General features: G+C 45.3%; 1 protein-coding gene across 7 annotated transcripts in view; it reads left to right on the forward strand.

Annotated features, from left to right (window-relative positions):
* The first annotated feature begins 15,279 nt into the window (after positions 1-15,279).
* Znf148 (zinc finger protein 148) overlaps positions 15,280-25,258 on the forward strand; it is a 120,000-nt gene continuing 110,021 nt past the window's right edge. For 5 of the 7 annotated variants that reach the window (XM_041672744.1, XM_041672742.1, XM_041672741.1 and 2 more), the window contains exon 1: positions 15,280-15,470. The gene's annotated coding sequence lies outside the window, so the exon portion shown is untranslated. Of the gene's footprint in view, positions 15,471-15,648; positions 16,333-25,258 lie in introns of those variants that run through there. The other 2 variants (XM_041672743.1, XM_041672746.1) reach the window with 1 other exon arrangement.

The raw sequence follows: 25,258 nt of genomic DNA on the forward strand, positions 1-25,258 counted from the left end.
GTGCTCTGAGTGACTGGAACAGAGAGAAACGGGGAACTTACCAGAGAGAAAACTGGTGCCTCCAGCCCATGTACAGCCTTAATGATGGCGAGGAGTCGGGGGTTTTACTTCGAGTACTACCGGGACCTGTGGGAGGGTAGGCTCAGAGGAGTCACATGGTTACTCTGGCTACTATGTTTAGCACAGGCTGGAGCGAGCTCATCCCTGTTCTGTTTTTATCTCTCAGCCCTCAGTCTATTTTTCTCACCTGTTTGTTTCACCTCTTAAATATGCAGCGAGCCATCTGCTTCTCCCAGTTTCTGCGTCACTTCTCAAGTCAAACCAGCTACCTCCCTCGCCCTTTTATTCATTCAGGGAACACTTAGGGACCAGCGACCGCGTCCCTGGCTCGGGAGCTTTGGGCACAGAGGTGACAAAACAGACTTTGTGCATCTGTGTTCTCCCTTGAATTTATTATTATTATTATTATTATTATTATTATTATTATTATCATCATCTTCTTTAGAGACCTGGGTCTCACTATGTAGCCCTAGAGGTCCTGAAGAGTTTACTATGTAGACCAGGCTGGCCTCAAACTCATAAGAATTTGCCAGATGCTGGGATTAAGGCATGCACCACCACACCCAGCTTGACTTTATTTTTAATTCTTAATTTTTTTTGTTTTTGTTTTGTTTTTTGAGACAGGATTTCTCTGTGTAGTCTTGGCTGCCCTGGAACTCACTCTGTAGACCAGGGTGGGCTCAGACTCAGAGATTCACCTGCCTCTGCCTCTCAAGTGCTGGGAATAAAGGTGTGTGCCCCCACTGCCTAGCCCCTATATTTTTTTATTTTTAAGAGCTTGCCATCTCTTCCATTGCTTAGGGCTTCATTTGGTCGCTTGTTCCCTCTCCTCACCCAAGTGGAAGCTTTAGGGTTGGGGGTGCAGCATGGTGGGAGAGTGTGTGCTTTGCATGTGTGAGGTCTAGGCTCCCCAGCAGCAGACAGGAAGTGCGAGCTCGGCCATAGTTTGTTCACCATCTGTAAGCTCAGGATGCTAGCTGAGTGTGTGAAGGAAGAAACCACCGCAGCGGCCTCTTACAGGCTCTCATTCTAACACCTTTAAACTCTCTGTGGGACCAGGGAGATGGCTCCACAGTCACAGGCAGCTGTGGCCAAACCTAAGGGCCTGTGCCCAACCCCTGGAACTGTACCACGGGAGAAGAGAAGCAATTCCACAAAGTTGTTTTCTGACTTCCACGTGTGCACCATGGTGTGCCACCCCCAATAAATTAATAAAACGTAGTGAAAAATGAGCGTCACAATGTGAGCAAAGGCTCCCACACATGCTTGTGTGCAGGCACATGTATGCTGTGATCTGGAGAAATGTTCCTAAAGGACCGTGTGTCAATGGTTTGGACTCTAGCCTAGGGCACTATGGGGAAATGGTGGGGAGAGGAGCCATATGTGCTGGGGAGATGGTGGGATAAGTCCTGTTCTTGAAGAGGACCTGAGTTCTATTCCCAAAGCCCACACTGGGCAGCTCGCAACTACCTGTAACTGTAGCTCCATAGACACTGTACGTGTGTGGCACTTAAAAATAAAACCAGCCTTTAAAAGGAAGAGTGGGAGGGCTGGAGAGATGGCTCAGCGGTTAAGAGCACTGGCTGCTCTTCCAGAGGTCCTGAGTTCAATTCCCAGCATCCACGTGGTGGCTCACAACTATCTATACTGAGATCTAGTGCCCTCTTCTGGCCTGGAGGCATACATGCAGGCAGAACACTATCCATAATAAATAAATAAATCTTAAAAACAACAGTGGGAGCCTTGTAGGGAAGAGGAATGCTGGGGCTTAAGCTTCCTTCTCTTTCTTTCTTTAACATACTGGTCATGAGGCAGAGGCAGGCGGAGCTATGAGAGTTCGAGGCCAGCCTGGTCTACATGGAGAGTTCAGGACAGCCAGGACTACACCGTTAGACGGTGCCAGTTGCTTTAACTTGGCCTCAGGTGCACTGGTGCTCTCTGCTGACACACACCACATACACGTGCATATAAATAGAACATACCTTAATGTTTTTATTATGTAACAATAAAAATATTTTATTGTGTGATATACTGACATCATAAGTGCATTATATGATATATAATTATAGATTACATAATGGATACATTTATATTGTTAATCCATAGTATTATGGATAATTGAAAAGAACAAAGTTATGTTATTGTACGCATTATAAAACTGTATAATACATGTTATAGAAGCATATAATAAAGATATCTATTGTACACAGTATTATATATAACAAATTCTTACCCTATCATTTTTATTGCATTACATATATAACTTTTCCCGAGTAGATTCTGAGTACTCTGCAGGCCCTGAGCACAGCGCATGTTTCTGGCAATAGGGCTCTACACAAGCCAATTTTTTTTCTCTTCAGAATCCATTTCCACTCCCTTTCAGGTCTTAGCTTCAATGTCACCTTGCGGAAGCTGTTGTGGCTCTGGTCTGGGCTGTGTCCTCCCCCAGCATCCTGTGTTCATCCCTGGGTTAGAACGTATTTCCTGGACTGAATCGCGTGCTTGACTCCTGCAACTGAACACTGCAGTTTCTTTTTGTGGTAGAAGAGCGCTCTTATTTGCTGTAGTACTTCTAGCCTCAATTGCCAGACGGTCAATAACAAATTGCTCGGTGAATCAAAGAACAAGTGTCTAGGATTCTTAGTGGAATTATTATCCTTAGAACTAGCATTCCCGGGCACATAGGAGGCGCTCAGGAACTACTGCTGAGTGATAGACAGATTAAGTCCTGACCCTCACCCAAGTGGCCTTGTTAAAATGGAGTGTGGTCGCTGGGCGGTGGTGGCGCTCGCCTTTAATCCCAGCACTCGGGAGGCAGAGGCAGGCAGATCTCTGTGAGTTCGAGGCCAGCCTGGTCTACAAGAGCTAGTTCCAAGACAGGCTCCAAAGCAACACAGAGAAACTGTCTCGAAACCCACCCACCCCCCAAAAAGTGGAGGGTGGCCTCCTTTTCCAATGTAGCTGGAACAGAGGTCAGGGATGGGAGAAAGTGTGGACCTGCAGCCTGAAGCCTGTGGATTTCTCCACTTGCGAGCCTGCCATGGCAGTAGATGGAAAGCGGCAGCAGATGGGTGGACAGTCTCTCTCTCTCTCTGCGTTCCTTTCTGGGTACATAGAAGCTGTAATGTAAATATCATGTTTGATTTAATAGTAAAGCCAATACTTCTCGTATGTTTTCAGTGCGTTTGACATTACAGTTTCTATATAGGCGTTTATCTCACCACCTCCCCTTCAGAGGTGATTTGTAGGACTGGTGGTGTGCCTTGGATAGATAGTGAAGGAAACAGAGGTGTGTGTGCCTCTTCTCTGCTCCGGCATCGGGGGATATGGAATAAATGATTTCACAGATAACTGACCTTTAATTTTATAAACATTAAAATATTAAAAAAGTTAAAAAAGATGGAAACTTTCCCAGTATGCTGCATTCTTCCATTGACTTTCCAAAACAAAATGTTCCAAATATTATATTAACTATCCCTGCCAGCCAGGCTACTGTCATATCTGTCTTTGCTAGAGAGGACATTTGGGGTTGGACAGATGATTTGTGGCCTGAGGCCATGTGGGTACTGATTTTAACAGTAACACTGACACTTACCTTTTTACTGTCTTTTGAGACAGGCTCTCACTGTAGCCCAGGCTGTCCAATAATTTATGGCCCCCGGGCTGGTCTTGAACTTCCAGCAATCCTCATGCCTCAGCTTTCAGAGTTCTGGGATTAGAGGTGTGAGCCACCACATTGCATATTAATTATCTTTTCACAAACAAAATCTCAAAGCAGCTGATTCTGAGCTTTCTCTGTGCACTCTCTCCCTTTTGTAAGGGAAGAACAAAGCTTAGATAGATATGTACGATCTTCCAGAAAGGGCACAATGGCTGCCTCCAGGAAGCGGTATTAAAAAAGAAAGTGAGTCACTTCACGGGATGTGTGAAAAGGGATTTGCCTTGGGGTTCAGACACTTTAAATCCTCTTTGTCTCCTGCAGCAGTTTAGTCTGTGTTCTCTCTCAATCATGGCATTGGAGGACTTGCTAGCCTTGGTTTGTAGCGTTTGGAACACTGAAGTTAACCCAGGCAGTGCTTGCTCTATTGCTGAGCTATATCCCAGCCCAGCTCTTCAGTTCTCAGTGTGGCTCCCTAATTCTCTTTAGGTTGCTGTTGGGAATGACAGCCAATGAGTGGGAAAGTAAAATAGCCAGCCCTTCTTCCTGCCCACCCCCCCATCCCTTTGGCTCCTCTTCTTCCTGCGTCTCTTCACAGCACACTGAGGACTTCAGTGTGACCTTGAACCTCCTTTACCCTTTTCAGTGTCTTTCCAAGGTCGTCCATGTAGACTGTCAATACTTAAACTGAATTCTGGCTGGTAGGAAGTTTGTTTTTTCACACCAACCAGGCTTTGTGTTGATCTAACCAATTATTTAGTAACAGGGTAGCTTTAATGTGCTTTGACACTTTTTTAACTTTTATCACTGGGGCTTGATGGCTAGGCTACTAGCCTGTAACAGGAGCAGGGGGCCTGTTTGTTTGTTGTTGTTTCTGTCCCGCCCAATACCCCCAGCTGTTTAGTCCCAGAGAAAAATCACACATAAGTCTCCATAAATTATAAGCTGATTGGCCCATTGGCTCTAGCCTCTCACTGGCTAACTCTCACATCTTGATTAACCCATTTTTCTGATCTATGTTAGCCATGTGGTTCAGTACCTTTTTTCAGTGGGGCAGCTGACATCTTGCTGCTTTGGTGGTCTGGGCAGGAGTGGGAGGAGTCAACTTCCTCCTTCCCAGAATTCTCCTGCTCTCATTACATCATTTCTACTTCCTGTCTGGTTTTCCCACCTATATTTCCTGCCTGGCCAATCAGTGTTTATTTATAAGATGATTGACAGATTACAGACAATTCTCCCACACCACTTCCCCCTCTTTTTAAAAAAAAAAAAAACAACAAAGGAAAATATCCATAGTCCATTTTTTGGGAATGTCAGCGTAGTATTTCAGGCTATTTCCTGCTGTTTGGGGGCGCTGATAATCTTATGGGGACCTAAAGAAAATTTAGAATTGTGATCAAGTCCTGACTGAAGTATCCGCCGGTGAGTCTTTACATCTCAGGCAGCAGTCTTGAACCTGTTCTGGATGAAGAACTCAGACATCTGGGCCATCTGTTTCTGCCGGAGATTTCTCAGGTGGTCTTCCTTGATCAAAGATGATTTTTTTTTTTTTGAGACAGGGTTTCTCTGTAGTTTTTGGTGCCTGTCCTGGAACTAGCTCTTGTAGACCAGGTTGGCCTCGAACTCACAAAGATTCTCCTGCCTCTGCCTCCCGAGTGCTGGGATTAAAGGCGTGCGCCACCACCGTCCGGCCTAAAGATGATTTTTCTTAACTCTGAATAAATCCACAGCTTCTCATTTTCTGTGGAAACAAAAGCAAAATCTCTTCTCCAAAGTAACATACCTTTTGACTTCAATTTTGAAGCCAAGGTATTTTCTTTTTTTTAAAAAAAAAATATTTATTTATTTATTATGTATACAATATTCTGTCTGCATATATGCCTGCAGGCCAGAAGAGGGCATCAGATCTCATTACAGATGGTTGTGGGCCACCATGTGGTTGTTGGGAATTGAACTCAGGACCTTTAGAAGAGCAGGCAGTGCTCTTAACCACTGAGCCATTTCTCCAGCCCTGCCAAGGTATTTTCAAAATATCTGTCTGTAGCATTTATAAGCAAATATCTTTTAGCGGCTGTTGCTCCTTCCTCAGTATTCAAACAATTCAAAGAGAGCATAATAGCATACAGTATCAAGATTCTCCGCGTATTTTCCGTCTTTACATGGCTTTATTTTAACCTCTATTTCTTTTATTTTTACTTTTAACTTTTGGCTTTTTGAGACAGGTTCTCTGTATATCTTTGTCCTGGAATTCCCTCTGTAAACCAGGCTATCCTTGAACTCAAAGAGATCCTTCTGTCTCTGCCTCCCAGGTTACTCTCTTTCTTTCTTTCTTTTTTTTTTTACTTTGAGAACTTTAACCTTTAGCCTGTATATATTTTTAACACAATGTAAACGATTTAGAGGTTTTCTTCCTCTTTGTATCTCTCTTTACTGTATATCTCTCTTTTTCTGACCACATGGGTCTTTAATTTGCTAAGGAATATACAGAAGTTTTTTGCCACAATTCTATGGCATTTCAAGGTCCTTGCCAGGAAGCAAGCTGCAATAGTAAACAATAGTCAAAAGCTCCTATGGTGTTTTCTTGCCAGGAAGCAAGCTGCAACAATGTATCCATAGCTTCATAGTCTGGACTGCCTGCTTGAAAGAGTCAGAGTTTTCCCTGGCAGGAAGGCCCAGAAAGCCGGCATTTTAAAACAGCAGCTTTTTTCCTGCTGAAAACCAAAATGTTTTACTCTAGTCTTTACCAAGCTTTCTAAGGCTTTCTGTGGATGCAGTTATCCACATTGGGCGCCATTCTGTAACATGAGGGGGCTGGCTTGTTTGTTTGTTGGGGTTTTTGTCCCGCCTAGTACCCCACAACTGTTTAGTCCCAAAGAAAATCACACATAGATTTCTATAAGTTATAAAGCTGATTGGCCCATTAGCTCTAGCCTCTCACTGGTTAACTCTCACATCTTGATTAACCCATTTTTCTGATCTATGTTAGCCATGTGGTTCAGTACCTTTTTTCAGTGGGGCAGATCACATCCTGCTGCTTCGGTGGTCTGGGCAGGAGTGGAAGGAATCAACTTCCTCCTTCCCAGAATTCTCCTTACATCATTTCTCATTACATCATTTCTACTTCCTGTCTGGTTTTCCCACCTATATTTCCTGCCTGGCCAATCAGTGTTTATTTATAACATGATCGACAGATTACAGACAATTCTCCCACACCACCAGCCTGCTAAAGTATTTGAGTTCTGGGTTCAGGAAGAGAGCTTGCCTCTAAGGACAGAGGATACTGGATTGACACTACTTCTGTTTAATAGACACCCACAGTTCTAATGTGTGAAAGAGTCTTCACTGGTTAAACCCTTGGTAGGCACTGGATTCATTGAGACTTCCTTCTCCCTCCCTCCCTCTCTCTCTCCTTCCTTCCTTTCTTCTTGACAGGGTCTCACTATGTAGTCTTGACTGGTCTGGAATTTTCTATGTAGACAGGCTGGCTTCAAAGTCACAAGACTCTGCCTGTTCTGCCTTCAAAGTGCTAGGAATAAAGGCATGTGCCACCATGCAGACATGGCATAGCAAGTAATACAAGTAAATACAATATGCCAGCTTCAGCAGTCTTGCCAAATTAATTGTTCAGCCAAAGGCCATCTAAGGAAGGAATCCTCTGAAAACTGTTCTCTATATATTTTTAAAAAGATTTATTTATGTATAGTGTTCTGCCTGTATGTATGTCTGCAGGCCAGAAGAGGGTGCCAGATCTCATTACAGATAGTTGTGAGCCACCATGTGTTGCTGGGAATTGAACTCAGGACCTCTGGAAAAGCAGCCAGTGCTCTTAACTGCTGAGCCATCTCTCCAGCTTCTGTTCTATGTTTCTTCTGCAGCTTCATTGTTTGTTTTTCCCTCAGCTCCAAGTATGATTTCTGCGCTAAGCATTCTGCTTAGTTTTTCACTCAAAGCATATTTCTCATGCTCTTTTGTGGAGTTGGGGAGATATCTGTATAGTTTTTGTTCTTTCTCTCACCCCTATCTACTCACAGGAAAATTTTCCCCTCCCAAAATAATAAATTTTAATTTTAGGAAACTTGGCCTGCAACATTCTTAATAAAAATAACATATGGCATTCAAGTATGTAACATGATATTATTCTAAATACTTGTCTGTATTAATATTTACTATAGGCTGGGCCGTGGTGGCGCACGCCTTTAATCCCAGCACTCGGGAGGCAGAGGCAGGCGGATCTCTGTGAGTTCGAGACCAGCCTGGTCTACAAGAGCTAGTTCCAGGACAGGCTCCAAAACCACAGAGAAACCCTGTCTCGAAAAACCAAAAAAAAAAAAATATTTACTATACACAACAGCCTTTAAAGGAGTATCAGCCTGGTTTTGTCATTAGGGTACTTCACAGTACAGAGGGGTTAAGTGTGTAGAGTCACTAATTGATTGTCTTGGGTTTCCCATTCCTGTGAAGAGACACCATGACAACAGCAACTCTTATAAAGAAAAAACCCATTTAATTGGGTTGCTTACACTTCAGAGGTTTTGTCCCTTGTCATCATGGTGCAACATGGTGGTGTGCAAGCAGAGATGGTGCTGGAGGAGGAGCTGAGAGTGCTACATCTTTGGCCCACGGGCAACAGGAAATAAACTGAGACATGGCGTGTGTCTTGAGCATAAATGAGACTTCAAAGCCCACCTCCACAGTGACACACTTCCTCTAACAAGGCCACACCTCCTAACAGTGCCTCTCCCTTTGAGGGTCATTTTCTTTTAAACCACCACGGTGATAGTCCGGATTTTGACACAGGAGGCTTTAGCCAGAGCCTGGGATTTTACCCCAGGGTAACTACTAGGCCCTACCCCACCTCATTTGGGTTAACACCAGCTCGGTCTAAGGCTTTATTCTTTTGTTCTTACATATCTTGACTTTTCACCTTCTGCTGGCTAGTTTTCTGTCAACTGACACAAGCCAGAGTCATTTTGGAAGAAGGCACTTCAATCGAGAAAATGCCCCCACCAGACTGACCTGTGGGCAAGCCTGTGTAATTGATGTGGGATGGCCCAGCCCACTGTGTTGATGACATCCCTGGGCTGGTGGTCCTGGATGTTGTAAGAAAGCAGGCTGAGCAAGCCATGGGGAGCAAGCCGGTAAGCAGCACTCCTTCATGGACTCTGCATCAGGTTCCTGCTCCAGCTTCCCTGGATAATGAACTACAAACTGTAAGAAGAAACAAACTGTTTTGTCACCAAGTTGCTTTGGGTCATGGTGTTTCATCGTAGCAGAAGTCCTCACTAAGCTACCGTGAATCCTCCAAATCCCAATCATCTCACAGCGGACTTTGGTGCAAATGTAAGAAACATTATCAAAGGTAGTTAGTCAACAAGTACTTTTATTTTCCGAGTATTCCCTGGCTGCTTTGTGCCAATTAGCCAATGGCATCAGATTGTGAAGTGAAGCTGCCACAGATGGGATGAGACACTGTCACCACCTGTCAGGGATAAAAGATGGGACTCATGGTGGCCAGGGTGTTACTAGCCTTGTCTGGATTTTGTCAAGCTACGTTGTGTGTTCCTTTGTGCAACATGGAGATTGGAGATTATTCTTTGTTTCCCACACAGCCTGGTGACCTTTCCCCTGCAAGAGGTGCTTCTGAGAGGCTGTGGGCTTTCTATTGTCCAGGACTCAAGAACCGACCTATGCTCTTGTATTCTGAATAGCAGACAGGAGGCCCTTCACTTGGCTTTAGAGACAGGATGGTCATCTCTTAGCCCTGTGAGGGGGTGAGTTCCAAGACTCCCTAGAGATACCAAAGCCTATGCATGTTCAAATTCCTTAGATAAAATAGCACTTGAATCCAGCTCCGGTTTCTTCTATTACTTCATAGAATGTAAATGCTGACACTGTAGTGTTTAGGTTAGAATGAAGACAAGGAAAAAGTCTGTATGGCAATACAGGGGGTATTTTCCCCAAATATTTTTTATTCCTTGGTGATTGAATCCAATGAGATAGCACTGATGCGTCAGGAAATCTGCCGGTATCTCACTGACCTTGAACTGCCCTTCACATAGGCAGCAGGGGCTCAGAAGGGGGTGTCCCAGGTAAAGAGGGCTCTTAGGAGCAGGACAAGCTGGCGGGACCGACAAGGTTTAGCTGGAGGCTCCTCCAACCCAGACTTAGATAAGGCCTTGAATTTCAGGCTCTGCAAAAAGAAGCCAAATTTCTGTGCTAGGTAGAATCAGCCCCGACAAATGACAGCAAGCAGCCACGTGGGTGGAGAAGGAGCAGTCCATACAGTCCTGAGCCTGGGACCCAGGAAGCTTAGAAGACAGTTTGTGGGGTGGGGCGGTGCAGGGGGGACGACGACGATAGCCCTGCAGAAGTCTTTGGGGTTGGGATAAAAGTACTGCTTTGAGAAAGAAGTCAGGGGATCAGAAGCTAAGAGAATACGTTCCAGAGGAAGAGTCTAGGAGGGGCTGTGGAAGGTTCTGCAATCCTGTACCAGAGCTGCTGGTCCATGCAGCCTTCCCTCCGCGGGTTGTTCCACACCAGAGAGGGACAAACACTAGGTGTCTGCAGGCAGACATATTTTGTCTGACATGTCTTTGTATTCTACAGTAGTGGAGTCAAAGCTGGGCATGGTAGTACATTCCTATCATCATGGCAATTGGAGGATACAGGCCGGAGGATCAAGTGTTCATGGCCAGGTCGGGCTATGTGAGACTGTCTCAAAACAAACAAACACAATAAACCAATGCTGAGCATGTTGGGGCACACCTGTAAACCCAGCACTTAGGAGGTGGAGGCAGGAGGACTGGATGTTGCAGGACAGTTGCTGCTACATAGCAAGTCTGTGGCAACTGTCAGCCAGCCTAGTATGTGCGAGACCTTGTTTTTGTTTATGCAGACAGGTTTTCTCTGTGCAACAGCCTTGGCTGTCCTGGAACTTTGCAGAGCAGGCTGGCCTCAGACTCACAGAGAACCACCTGCCTCTGCCTCCCGACTAAACATGTGCACCACTTAGCCAAGCTGTAGAAAAATACAAACAAACAAAGTTACTAATCGACCCTCAATTCCAATTCCTGATTTCTCTTATTTCCTCATCTTCATGTTCCTAACCTGGAAACTGCCGGCTGGTACTGTGGCCTGCGGCCGTGACCTCTGGACCAGTTGAAATGTTCTGCCTCTTCCGTCCCTTTCACTATCAACTGTTTCCACATCTGCTCACTCAGTTCGTCTCACCGGCTTGACTTGCTGCACATGGGGCTTGCTACCTGCAGGGCTCCCGAACTAACAGATCCCAGCGAGGGCTAGAACAATGGCTCAGATAGCACAGGCGCACGCTGTGCAGGCTTGCTGACCGGAGTCCATCTGGAATCTGCATGAAGGTGCAAAGGGAGAACCGACTCCAGAGTTGCCATCTGACAGTCACAAGAGTGACATGGCACAAACTCCTCCCATCATACACACACAGACGCAAAAAAAAAAAAAAAGTTAAAAAGTTAAGACACAAAGTTTAATGTTTTAAGAGACTTCCTAACTTACCAGCGAGGGTTGTCTGTAATGAAAAGCAAAGGATCCGTGTACTTTCCCAAGCCCACTGATGAAAGCAGGAGTCGGGACAGTGTTGAAAAGCTTGTTTTTAAAGGAGAAGAATGGAACTAATACTCATTCCAACACCATTCACTGGAGAATGCCAGAGAGGATGGGAGTGATTGGGTCTCTCAGATATTGCTGCCGGGTGGGAAATGACAGGATCAGGGCTGTGCTGTCTCAGTGGGGAAGGGTACTGTGGTCCACGTTCAATCCCTAGAACAGACTCCAGCAAGTGTTCTCTGATGTTCATACATTCAAAGTGGTATGTATCCCCACCCACACAAATAAATAAATGCATGTAATAAAATTATTTCAAATTATATCACTCTGGAATATAATATAGTGAGTTCTTTCTTTTCCTCCCTCTTCCTCCCTTTTTTTCTTTAACAGGGCCTCAGATATCTCAGAATGGCCTCGGGTTCACTGTATATCTGAGGATCACCTTGAGTTTCTGATCCTCCTGACTCCACCTGCTTGGCGCTGGGAATATGGACATGTGCCACCAGGCCTGGTTCTATGAAGAACTTGGGATGGAAACCAAGACTCCGTGTATGCCAGGCAAACACTTCACCAGCTGAGCTCCATCCCTAGCTCGGTATGGGAGCTTCTTTGTTTTCTTCTGTTTTTTCGAGATAGGGTTTCACTGTGCAGCCCTGGCTGTCCTTCCTGAAACTAGCTCTGTAGGCCAGGCCAGCCTTAAACTCACAGAGATGCACTTGCCTCTGCGGAGTTTCTTAAGAAAAGCATGCTATTGAGGGTGGTGGCCCACACCTTTAATCTCAGCTCTCAAGAGGTACAGAAGGAAGGATCGCTGTGACTCTGAGGCTAGCCTGGTCTACATAGCAAGTTCCAGGACAGCCAGGGCTACATAGTGAGACCCTGTCTTTAAAAATTGCATGTACCATATGACACATCAGTCATATTTCTGGGCATTTATCCCAGAGAACAGAAACTTAAGTTTACACAGAAACCTATATACACAGACTGGGGATGAAGCTCAGTATTCCAGCACATTCCTGGTCTATGTAAGGCCAGGGTTTAATCCTCAGCACTTGGAAAAAGCAACCAACACACAGAACGAAAAGTCTATAGTGATGATAGCAAACAAGCAGCGACGTCTATGTACATGGCGAATGGATGAATGGACTCTGGTGTATCCAAGCAACACAATGCTACTCAGCGACAAAAACCAACATTTGACACCTGGGGCAAATGATTAAACTAGGGTATCGTAGTAATCCTTGGGTAAGGTTAGAGCCCAGAGGCTCTCATCACCGCACATAAGCCCCCCCTCTGAACACCAGTGCACCGAGGGCCAAGTCTTCAACACATGAGCTGCCGAGGGGCAGTTAAGATAAAAACCCTAACAGGTGGCAAAAGGGGGTTGTTGACAGGGTTTCTCTGCATAGCCCTGGTTGTCTGAGAGATCTGACTGCCTCTGCTGCCTAAATGTGCCACTGTATCTGCAAGGAGTGGTTCTATATTTTCATTGTAGGGACAGGAGCACAGCTCTGCACAGAGGCAAACTCTGAGCAACATGGGGTGAAAAGTCACAGATACTGAAGAGTCCTGTGGACCAGTTAACAGTCATAGGCTCTTGTCAATTTGTTAATAGTGATGTCTTCCTAGAGTTTTGTTACACCATTGGGGAAAGCTGGGTGAAGAATAAGTGGGGTGTTTGGCACTGTATCTGTAACTTCTTATGAGTCCAGTTATTTTTAAATTTTTATTTATTATTAGTGTGTGCACATGTTGAGGTTAAGAGGATAACTTTGCAGAGTTGGTTCTCTCCATCTGCCAGTCTTGTGAAGTTATGTGCCTTTACCTGCGGAGCCCTCCTGCTGCTCCTTGCTTCTTTGTTAGTTTTATTAACCGGAGTGTGTGGCACCTGCTGTGTGCGCAGGTGCTCTTGGAGGCCACAAGAGGAAGTCGCTGCAGTAATGCAGAGGATGACAGGAACCAAGTCTGGGTCCTCTGAAAAGAGCAGCAAGTGCTCAGAGATGTTGAGCTACCTCTCTAGCCTCTCGGCAGTACTGTTTTAAAAGGGAAAAAAGGGATTAAGAAAGAAGGAAAGGAAGCAAGCTGAATGGTTAAGGCTGGCATTGGGGAGGTAAGCAACAGCAGCACGGGTAACAAATGGGCCAGGAAGTATCTCTAGAGGTTTAAGCTATCAAGGGCCTATGATGATCACTCTTTTTTTTTTTTTTTGTTTTTCGAGACAGGGTTTCTCTGTGGCTTTGGAGCCTATCCTGGAACTAGCTCTGTAGACCAGGCTGGTCTCGAACTCACAGAAATCCACCTGCCTCTGCCTCCCGAGTGCTGGGATTAAAGGCGTGCGCCACCATTGCCCGGCTGATGATCACTCTTCCTTTGGCCCATGATCTGTAGTCTTCTTCCTTCTGTCCACTTAAGATGGTTGTGTCCTCATTGCCTCTTAATTATGTTCAGAAACAAAGAATAAGATCTATTCCTAGTAACAGTAACAATCCTATCCACCTTAATCCATTGGGTGCAACCCTAGGCTTTCAGTTCTTTCTTATTAGCTTCTCCACAGCTTAAAACGGCTTCTTAGCTGCAGTTTTTTTTTTTAAACATCTGAATTTGATGCCATTGCAGTTGCTAGAGGCTGCCAGAAGGCTGTCCTCCAGATAACTGTCCCTTGCTCTGGCTTATATCACTGTTTTGTTACAATTAGCATTCAGAATATGCGCTGTCATCTTATTAAAATTTATACTTTTTAGTGGAGAAATTGAACGGAGGGTTTATCGTGGAGCTGTTGGCTCCTCCTTGCATTTCCTAGTTACCTGTGTCGGAATGCAGCTAAACTTCTGAGCCTCAGCTATTTCAATCGGGCACCACGATTGTAAGGTTAGTGCTGTGCGGGGGCACATTAACCTTTCAGACAGTAATCTAATTCCGTGTCAGCACGAGTGCAGAATTCGGAAGTTTGGAGCTTTGCCAAAAGCACGATTCAAATGAACATCCAGGGGTGAGGAGGTGGGTGTGGACAAGGAGAGAATTCCAGAAATGGTTATGTAGATATTTTAATGTCCTTTCTCTCTCACCTCAAAGGTTCTGTTTAAGTATTGCAGGGAGGTGCAAAATAAAGCCTTGAGATTCACGAAGAAACCGTAAGGAAGGTGCTCAGCAATCACTCAACAGATTAGGCTACCTAGCTGACCTTGTACTAGCGTGTGGGTACAAAGGTGAGGAACTGTAAGTCACCCCTTTGCAGGCAGAGTCCTCCTGTTAGTAGAGGAAGGACACGATTTAGTGAAGGTCACCAAAGGGTCTCCAAAAGACAAGACAACTGAGCAGTCTTTACAGATCATAATCATACATTCTTTGTTGGCCCGCAGAACGAGGTTTGGGCCCAACAAAGTCCTGACCGGGATCTCTTGTTTTTTTCACGGTGCCCACATCCTGCTTTACGGTTTGCAAACTCCAACAAGGTTTTCTACTTTCAAGGGTACAGGGTTGCATCTTCCGGAAAAGGTGACACTTGGAGTCGCAGAGGAGAGGCTAGTCAGGTAAGAGGATAAAGGAAGGATCCAAGAAATTCTGGCCAAACCTTTCCTCTACGTTCCCGCCCCTTCCACTTCCCTGGGCCCGGACCGCTATTAATCCCCATTCCTCACTTCTCGGGGCGCCAGCTACGCACCCAGCCTCAAGGGGTGCACGTTTCTCCCAGGAGCTTTCTCGGCTCCGATCTATTTCAAAGCGTCTTCCTTCAAGGCCCATCAGGGGTAAGCGCGACGCGGAGCCAGCTTCCCCGGCCACGCTGCGCGACTGACACGCAGGCGCCGGAATCAGAGCCACGCTGGGTCTCGCAGCCAGATCTCCGCGCCAGGCGAGGGCGGGCGGCCCGGAGCGCTTCCTGTGTGCGGGGCTTCCCACAATGCACCGCGCCGGCAGCGGCGGCGACCGCGGCGGCGCTCTAGCCGCGCCATGTCTGCCTCTCGACTGCTCTGGGAGGAGGAAGAGAAGGAGGAAGAGGAGGAGGAGGAGGGGGAGGAAGAGGAGAAAGGCGCAGGGGTGGGAGCTGTCGCCGGAGCTGCCACAGCAAAAGTTCTCTCCCCTCCCCCTCGCCCTCCTTGCCGGGCCCGTGGGAAGGTCGGAGCCGCAGCCGCCTGCAGTCGGTGACCGCGCGCCTCGGCGCCAGCCCGCGGTAAACGCTCGGCCTGGCAGGCCTGGGCCCGGGAGGGCGGGGGAGGGGAGGGGGCGGCGCGCGGAGGGGGGGGGGGGGAGCGCGACGGCGGCGGCCTGACCCGCGGGAGCGGCGGGCCAGCCGGGGGCGGCCCGGGAAGCGGCGGGTGCAGGCCGCGGGAGCGCGGGGCTGGGGGACGCGAGGAAGCGGGGCGAGGATGGTGGGTCGGGGCTTGGAGAACGGAGAATGACGGGGGCGGTGGAGGCGAGCTGGCGGCCTCCGAGGCCTGCGGCCGGTGTCGGGTAGGAAGGAGGTGGGATGCTTGCGGAGAGGCCTCGGGGTGCCAGGCTGTGGGCGAGGAGGCCGGCCAGACCCCAGGGCTCTCCGCCGTCTTGGTGCAGTGCTTTATGCACCGCAGGCCTCGGTCGCCGCTGCTGCCTCGGTGTGCTCTTTGGCTGCAGGGAAGGGCAGGGGCTGGAGAAAGGGGATTGCTTGCAGGAAGCATAGTGGGAGTGCGAAAGGGGAGAAAGGGGCCGGAGGGAAGATACCGGATAGGTGGAGGAATGCCGGGGGTGGCTGTGGAGCAGTCTTGAGGATTCTGGGGGTGTTCATTGTGCAGATATACTAGGTGTTTCATTATGGAAAGAATCGAAGCGTTTCCAAGGCAAGGAAAGAAAGGCATAGAGTAGTTTCTGCGGATAGAAGGGAGAGCATTTGAAGCCAGAGGAGTGCGAAATATTAGAGAAGATGCAGGGAATGCATAATAGCATCGACAGATGTAGCATAATTATCAAATGCTGGCCCAAGGTCTAAAGAGTTATTCCAGATGGGCCAGAGTGGCCTAGTTCGGAACCTGTTTGGGCTCTTCAGTAGATGACATCCGGTAAGTGTGGGTCCCCGCTGTGGTTGGGGGTCACTGAGAATCAGTCACTTAGTCTGTAGGTTGGCTTGAGACGTTTTAGTGCCGCACTACTGAACTGAAGATCTTGGGAAGAGACCTTGAGAAACCGCCGGGCCTGTGGGGATTCTTGAGGCTACGGAGTTAAGAATTTTAGCAGATTTGGAGTATTGTCACTTACCGGAGGCTGGCTGAACACCATCCTGGCAGACACGGGAATAGGAATTACTTGGCCTGGAGGTTTTCTTCTTCGCTCCCTAGCGTCCACAGTTCTAGAAGAGCCGTGCCATATTTCAGCCTAGGTTGCAGGACACAAGATTATAATTGTGCGCGTTGAGAGTTGGTGCATGGTAGTCCCGTTGTTTGGGGGCTCCATTTGTAGCCCAAAGGAGTCTAGTTGGCTTGGTTTTATACCTTGTGTTGGCGGGAGATCCTTCTCTATTCACAATTCTGGATGTACTGTCACCGAGGCATGGTGTTACTGAAGAAAAGAACATCTGCCGGCAAAATGTAGGCATGCAGAATGGAGGCTGTATGTTATCTGTGTTGATCTGAGTTATAAGGAGGTCGAGAATAGTTGATCATGATGTCTAAGGAAACTTGAAGTGGCAGGATGAGTCCAGGTCTGGTGAGAAGGGACAGTTAGCATCTCTATGTCAGGAAACCAGGGTCTTTCTGTTGCATTTACTGAGAGCACATTAGACCGGATTTTCAAGAAGGAACATTGGGCGAGAACAGTGTCCTGTCTTTTTTGTTGCTGTTGAAACCCTAGTTCTTGCCGTCTTGGAACTCATTTTGTAAACCAGGTTGTACTCAAACTCAGAGATCCACCTGCCTCTGCCTCCTGAGTGTTGGGATTAAAGCGTGCACCACTGCATGGCTAGGTCAGTGTCTTAAGAGCTACCAGAATAGTATTGACCTTTTATTGTTCAGAGGAATTACATACATAATATGTTGTAATACTACTTCAACTGAAGAGAGGATCAGTGTGTTCAATGTCACATCTTTTTCTGGAAGTTGAAGGAAAAGAGAAAATTTGGGAGAGGAATGGGAAACTCTTACCCCACATTCTTTCAGGAAAGATTTCATTTCTCTAGCTAAGATGCTACTTAAGGAGGGGGAGGAGGTTTCTTCCATTACAGTTTTTTTTATAGAAATAATCAGGATTTGTCTTGAAAAACTTGGAAAATTTCCTGTTTAGTGCATTTAGATTTGACCACTTTTAAAGGTTTTTATTTTTATGTATGTGTGTGTGTTTGTGTGCACATATGCCTTGGATGTGGGGGTACCCAAATAGGCTAGAAGAGAATGTTATATGGTCTAGAGCTGTCATGACAGGCAGTTTTGAGCTGTCTGACGTGGGTGCTGGGAACTGAACTTGGGTCCTTTGGAAGAAGCACTTTTTTAACGGATGAGTTGTTTTCCAACTTGATTTGGTCACTTTTAAAAAGGGCTGACTTGATATGATGTACCTATTGTGCGGGAGGCTCATTTCCCCCACTAGTTCTGTATATTGTCAGTTCTTTTACTACAATACACCTAAATATAGTATGTTGTTTTTCTTATGTGAATAATATGAACATTTTATTTATTTATTTATTTGGATTTTTCGAGACAGGGTTTCTCCGTAGCTTTTGATTCCTGTCCTGGAACTAGCTCTTGTAGACCAGGCTGGCCTCGAACTCACAGAGATCTGCCTGCCTCTGCCTCCTGAGTGTATGTATGTAATTTAAAGATTGTTCTGAAGGGACCAGCAATGAAAAGCAAACCCTGTCAGTTGCAGTTTCTCTTTCCAAAGACTGCTGCCTGCTGTGCTGACCCTGCTCCCAAACTCAACAGATCCATTCCATTGTTCGTGGGACAGGGGCTTCATGTAGGGAAGATGACCATGACTTTCTGAACCTTTTGCCTTCTTAAGTTCTGGCATTAAAAGCATCTGTCTACATCTAGTGTATGAAGTGCTGGTAATTGAACCCAGGACTCTATTTATTTATTTGATTTTTTTGAAACATGGTTTCTCTCTGTAGCCCTGGCTGTCCTGGAACTTGCTCTCTAGACCAGGCTGGCCCCAAGCTCATGGAGACTCACCTGCCTCTGCCTCCTGAGTGCTGTGTGTGTGCCACCACTGCTTGCTGAATCCGAGACTTTTTGCCTGCTGGGTAAACACTACAAACTGGATAAACTGAGCTACAACTCCAGCCCACTGTTTTCTTAACCTTTTTCTTGTCTTACACCTTAAGAAAATAAACACAGCCACATTTGTGGTGGCCTGGTCTTTAATCCCAGCACTTGGGATGCAGAGGCAGGCGGATCTCAGTGAGTTTGAGTTCAGCCTGGTCTACAAAAGCGAGTTCCAGGACACCCAGGACTGCTAACAAAGAAATCCTGTCTCGGAAAAACAAAAAAACAGCAAAAAAGAAAATAAGCACACTTTGTACAAGATAACGGGTCACTTTATGGCATTTTCACACATGTGTATAATGTACTTTGATCATATTTATCTCTCTGCTACCTTGTGTTCTCCCACACAGTTGTGCTACTTCTAAGCATTCCTTTTTTTGTAGTTCGTGGTTCTCCAGCTCTAAGTAGTTGATATGCTTTTATCATTTTTGTTTGGTTTAGGTAGCCCAGGGTGCAGGATTGCAGGCGTATGCCACCATGCTCTGCTCCATCATGTCTCTTTACAAAGTGACATCACCACTCTGGAGACTGACTATAGAAGTCAGTGTTCCTGAGTGCAATGGATGATGTTTTCTCTTTTTGTTCTCCATTCTGATCTATACTTTCACATGATGTGCCTAAGTCTTGATATTAAGATTTTTATTTTAAATTTAATTTTTATTTAAATTAAAGCAATTTTGTTGTGTGTGGGCACATGTCTAGCAGGGTGAATATGTGTGGAGGTCAGAGGACAACTTTCACGAGTTGGTTTCTCTCATTCACCTTTATATGGGTTCCAGGGATTGAACTCAGGTCGTCAGGCTAGTATCATTAAGCAAAGCACATTGACCCTCTTAACCGTCTCGCTGGCCCTACCTAAACCTTAAGTTTTGAGGCTTAAAAACTCAAATTAGAAACTTTAAACTATTTGTTTGAGTTTGTATCTCTTGATTTGCCCATTGTGTTAGAAGAGCCTTTAAGGGGCTGGAGGGATGGTGCAGCTCTTCTGACTGCTCTTCCAGATAACCAGGGTTCAATTTGCAGCACCCACATGGCAGCTCACACCTCTCTGTAACTCCAGTTCCAGGGACTCCCACACCTTCACACAGACACACATCTAGACAAAACACCAATGCACATAAAAAAAAAATTAAGGAGACTTTAAACTCTTCTAACTTTAAAGAGGGCTTGTTAAAGTAGGTAGAAGTATTGGGTGAAATGATAAAGGGAGGTTTGGACCCAAACAAGACTTGTAGGAAACAGCGTTTTGCAGCATTAGATTTGCTGGTTAGAGATGGGGAGGAGGTGCCTACCGGGTTGTGTATTCTTTGGCAGGCTTCTGGAGAGCTAGAGCTGATGAAACATGGGAATGTGTTAAAATGACCCTGACTGTTCATTCCAGGTGTCTGAGGTGTTTGTTCATTTATTCATTCATTGGAGAGAGGGCCTTGCTAAATGGTTCCCGACTGGCCTGGAACTTGCAAAGTTGTCCAGGCTTACCTAGGTCTCCGAATCCCTCTGCTTCAGTCTTGTGGGATTATAGGCATGCACCACTATGTCTGACTGTAACATTTTTTTAAATTGCACTTATTTATTTTGTACGTGCACACACAGCATGCATGCACATGCATCACGATGTAAGTGTGGAGGACAATTTGAGTGAGTCAGTTCTACCTTGTGGGTCTGTCTGTGGGATCAAACTCAGGTCACCAGGCTTTGCAGCAGACTCCTTTCCCCACTGAGCCATTTCGCTGGCCCCTCGCTATAACTCATATTTTTATTAAGTAATAGATTAGTGGACAAATCTATGATGCTCATTTAGAAGAATGGAGTCAGGGCTGGTGAGATGGCTCAGCTAGTAAAAGTTCTTGCTGCCAAGTCGGATTACCTGAGTTCAGTTCCCAAAACCCACATGGTAGAAGGAGAGAACTGACTCCTGCACATTGTCCACTGACCTCTACATGCAAGTGGCATGTGTGTGCATGTATACACACAGAATAAAAACTAATAAAAAGAATGGAGTCTGTTTTCAAAGTTTGTATATGGAGTTAAGGTCAGTACCATAGATGTGGGGAATAAGTACTGTTCTACTTCTTTTAGGAAATCTTATTTAACTAAGCTTCTTGGAAGCCTCTTTTATTCTTAATGTCAAGATTTCTTTCACATGTAGATGTGAATACTGAATATTCTAATTTCTTATGTGTATTGTTCTCTTTAAAATTTTTCTGGTATTGCAGATTACATCTAGAGTCTTGTGCTTGTTAGGCAAGGACTCTGCCACTGAGCTAGCTTTATCGTCTTTTCATATTCATTTATATATTTCCCTTCTCTTTGAGAATGCTAACTAGATTGTAAACTGTTTTAGAACTGAGATTTTATTCAAATAATATTTGGGGAAACTGAACAGTTTTTTTTTTTTTTTGTTTTGTTTTTTGAGGCAGGGTTTCTCTGTGTAGCCTTGGCTGTCCTGGAATTCACTCTGTAGACCAGGCTAGCCTTGTGGCCTTGGAACTCCGAGATCTGTCTGCCTCTGCCTGCTGAGTGCTGGTATTAAAGACATGTGCCATCACTGCCAGCTAACAGTTTGATTTTTAGTAATTACCTGTTGAATGATTGCTAGAAGGTAGTGTTGAGTTAGTAATAATGATGACACTTGATCATCATGGTCCATATAGGGAGCTCCAGGCCAACCAGGGCTACATAGCAATACCTTTTCTCAGTGAGCAAACCAACACCAGTGTATGTCTGTGGGTATGTGAGTTTGAGAGCATGGAGGACCAAAGGGGTGTTTACATTCGTGGTAGAAGATGGAATGGATTAGATTGAAGCTCTAATCCCGCATAAACATTGAAGGTTTGAGATCAAAGGGCTTCTTCTAATCTGAAGGTGGTTTAATTTGGTCTATTTTCTTAGCTCTCTCTGTTTTAAGAATCTTGTTTTAAGAACTAGGGAGCTATCTCAGAGGGCAAGAACTCTTGCTGTGCAAGGTTTGAGGACTTGAGTTTAAATCCCCAGGACTCGTAGAAAAAGCTAGAGTGGGGGGCTGGAGAGATGGCTCAGTAGTTAAGAGCATTGCCTACTCTTCCAAAGGTCCTGAGTTCAATTCCCAGCAACCACATGGTGGCTCACAACCATCTGTAATGAGGTCTGGTGCCCTCTTCTGGCCTGCAGGCATACACACAGACAGAATATTCTATACATAATAAATAAATAAATATTTTTTAAAAAAAGCTAGAGTGGTTGCACCTATGCCTGTAACCCCAGCACTGTGTAGGTTAGAGGGTTGGGTTTGAGGGTGGGCAGAGACAGAAATAGCTAAGTTGTTCCAGATTCATTGAGAGGCAGAGAGAGCAGGACACCTATGGCCTTCAAGCACATACGTGTTCACATACAGGTGTGTATACACCCGTATACACATGCACACATACTAAAAAAAAAAATCTGATTTAGCCAGGCATTATGACCTAAGTCTGTAATTTGAGTACTCCAAGAGTGTATGGTGAGGCAGGAAGATTTTGAGTCAGCCGTAACTACAGTGTGAGACTGTGTCCCTCATTTCCCCAAGTCCCAAACAATCTGATTAGAAAAAAAAAAAAAATTAGATGAGATCTTTTCTCCCCTCTGTTTGGTGAGAATAACAAGTGTGAAACAATTCACTAACAAAGATTTCAGGAATCTGAAACAATAAAAATATTGTTATTTTCATGTGTATCTGCATGTGAGCATATACGCCACAGTGCATGTGGAGCTCACAGGACAACAGTTCTCTCCAATGGTTCTGGGGATTGAACTCAGGTTGACAGGCTTGGCAGCAGGTGCCTTTACCTGCTGAGTGTCTCTCTAGCCTGAAGTTGGTCTTTTAAATATCTTCAGGTAGTGTTCAGACCTTTGGTAGAATGCCTTTTTTCTGAATTACCTTTCAATCTCCAGCATTACTTTATTCAACTATTACTGAACGTCTATTGTATGCTTTTTGGGGAAGTTTTTTTCTAAATTATATTTGAGATGTGGTCCTTTATGAGTACATAATTCTTTCAGGGCGGTACATTTAAAATTAGTACAAAGTATACTATTTTGAGTACCTTCATTGTTGACAATTCTTCTCAAAAACTATCTATCTGTCTGTCAGTCTATCTATCTATCGTGTGTGTGTGTGTGTGTGTGTGTGTGTGTGTGTCTGTGTAGGTCAGAAGGTAACTTGTGAGGAGTCTGTTTTTTTCTTCCACCATGTGGATCCCAGAGACCAAACTGAGGTTATCAGGCTTGGTGGCAATTGTTATTACTTAATGATCATCTTTCTGACTCCTGACAAGTCTGTTTTTACTCAAAGTTTTGATTTTTAGAAGTGATAAAGACCAATCAGTATTAAATAGAGAAAATAGAGAGTGGTTTTACTTACAGTTCAGTTAGTCAAAGGCACAAAAATGAGTTTCTGTAATGCGGTCTGGTGCCCTCTTCTGGCCTGCAGACATGCACACAGACAGAATATTGTATCCATAATGAATAAATAAATAAATATTTTTTTAAAAAAAATACTCTCAAAGAGGAAGTTGGGAATATTTTGCAGATGGTGACCACTTTACAGTTAGGCACTTCTAAGTGTTAGTTGAGCAAAATCAGATGGTTGGATGGGTGGATTGAATAAAAAAAAGTAAGGGATACCTTGTGTGTGCGTGCATGTGTGCACTTTTTGAGTCAGGGTCTCACTGTGTAGCCCTAACTGTTCTGGAACTCCTTGTAGACCAGACTGGCCTTGAACTCACAAAGATCCTCCTGCTTCTGCCTCCCCCAAGTACTGGGATTAAAGGTGTGTGCCACCATGCCTGGCTGGACAATGGGGACAATGGAGTTTTGAAGACTGACGTATCATTGGCGTATTTGCTAATAGTATTGGGAAAGGATAGAAGAAGTTTAGATGTTTGCGCGACTCCCTATGGCAGTGGTTCTTTTTTTTTTGTTTTATTTATTGATTGATTGATTGATTGATTGATTTATTAAAGATTTCTGCCTCCTCCCCGCCACCGCCTCCCATTTCCCTTCTCCTCCCCCATCAAGTCCCCCTCCCTCATCAGCCCGAAGAGCAATCAGGGTTCCCTGACCTGTGGGAAGTCCAAGGACCATCCACCTCTATCCAGGTCTAGTAAGGTGAGCATCCAAACTGCCTAGGCTCCCACAAAGCCAGTACGTGCAGTAGGATCAAAAACCCATTGCCATTGTTCTTGAGTTCTCAGTCCTCATTGTCCACTATGTTCAGCAAGTCCAGTTTTATCCCATGCTTTTTCAGACCCAGGCCAGCTGGCCTTGGTGAGTTCCTGATAGAACATCCCCATTGTCTCAGTGTGTGGGTGCACCCCTCGCGGTCCTGAGTTCCTTGCTCGATGGCAGTGGTTCTTAACCTATGGGTCGCAACCCCTTCAGAACCCTCTATCTCTAAAAGTATTTACATTATGATTCGTAACAGTAGCAAAATTAAAGTTATGAAGTAGCAATGAAATGATTTTATGGTTGGGGGGGTCACCAGAACATGAGGAGCTGTATTAAAGAGTCGTAGCATTAGGAAGGTTGAGAACTGTTGTTGCCCTAAGGAGTTTCAGAATGGGACCAAAGGGCTCCAGGTTTCTTGGACAGCCTTACAGTGAGCCTACCATCTGAATCTATTTGAATGCCTTCTGCCTGTTTCCTCTTAGCTGTTCCTACTGTTCTGTTTCTTTCTAAATTATCTTATGTTGGATAGATTTTTTTGAGCTCCCTGCAACAAGTGTGGGGTCTTTTCAATCTTTATCTAGTACATCTTTTAGTTTGTTTTCTGAGTCTATCTTGCAGTTTCTTTGGTTAGTGAATGAAGAACACAAGTCTGGCATTTTCCTGCACACTTGTCAGAGCTGCTGTGTGAATTGCAGATGGACAGCTAGGACTGAGGGCGTGTGTGCAGTAGATACACACTTGTCAGAGCTGCTGTGTGGACTGCAGATGGACAGCTAGGACTGAAGGCGTGTGTGCAGTGGATACACACTTGTCAGAACTGCTGTGTGGACTGCAGATGGACAGCTAGGACTGAGGGCGTGTGTGCTGTGGACACACACTTGCCTGCTGAGTAAATGAGTGAAGGGGAAGCTAGTTCAGGAGAGCTGAGTTTTGTTTTCAGTTTTTGTTTTATTTATGTATAATTCGCCTTTTATTACAAACAAGAATTAAGGGGGTTGATAAAAATGGGTGCAAAAGGAAGGAGTGAACATAATTTGAGGAGATGTAGTTGGAAAATATGTTAACTATAAAATTGTTCAATATGGCTGGTGGCTCACGCCTGTAATCCTAGCACCACAGAAGCAGGAGGATTGTTGTAGGTTGAGGGGCATCCTTGTCTATATAGCAAGCTTCAGGCCAGTTAGAATGACAGATTTGAGATGCTCTACCTACCAGCTTCCCACCCCTGCCTCCAAAAGAGAGATCGTTTGGTTTAGATGTTGGAGAACTAGAATTAATGCAGAAGAGAATCAGATTGGGGGGAAAGTGGTTCTGCAACAAGGAAATGATTCTAAGTCATGTCTAGTGAGAAGGGGAAGATGGGAGGCAGGTAAAGAGGATTGCTTGAGGAGAGAGATGGTAAGACTGCTTGAACCCCTTGAGTTAACAGAAAGTTTGGACTATATCAGAGATTATTCATGTAATTTATAGATGGTTTTTATTTAACAGATCAGGTACATTCTCTACAAAAGCGTTATAAGATGCCATCGAGAATGAGTCCTTTGGG

This window comes from Microtus oregoni, unplaced genomic scaffold (assembly GCF_018167655.1).
Source record: "Microtus oregoni isolate MIOR12 unplaced genomic scaffold, Mior012 000023F_ref0000262, whole genome shotgun sequence".
NCBI lineage: Eukaryota > Metazoa > Chordata > Mammalia > Rodentia > Cricetidae > Microtus > Microtus oregoni.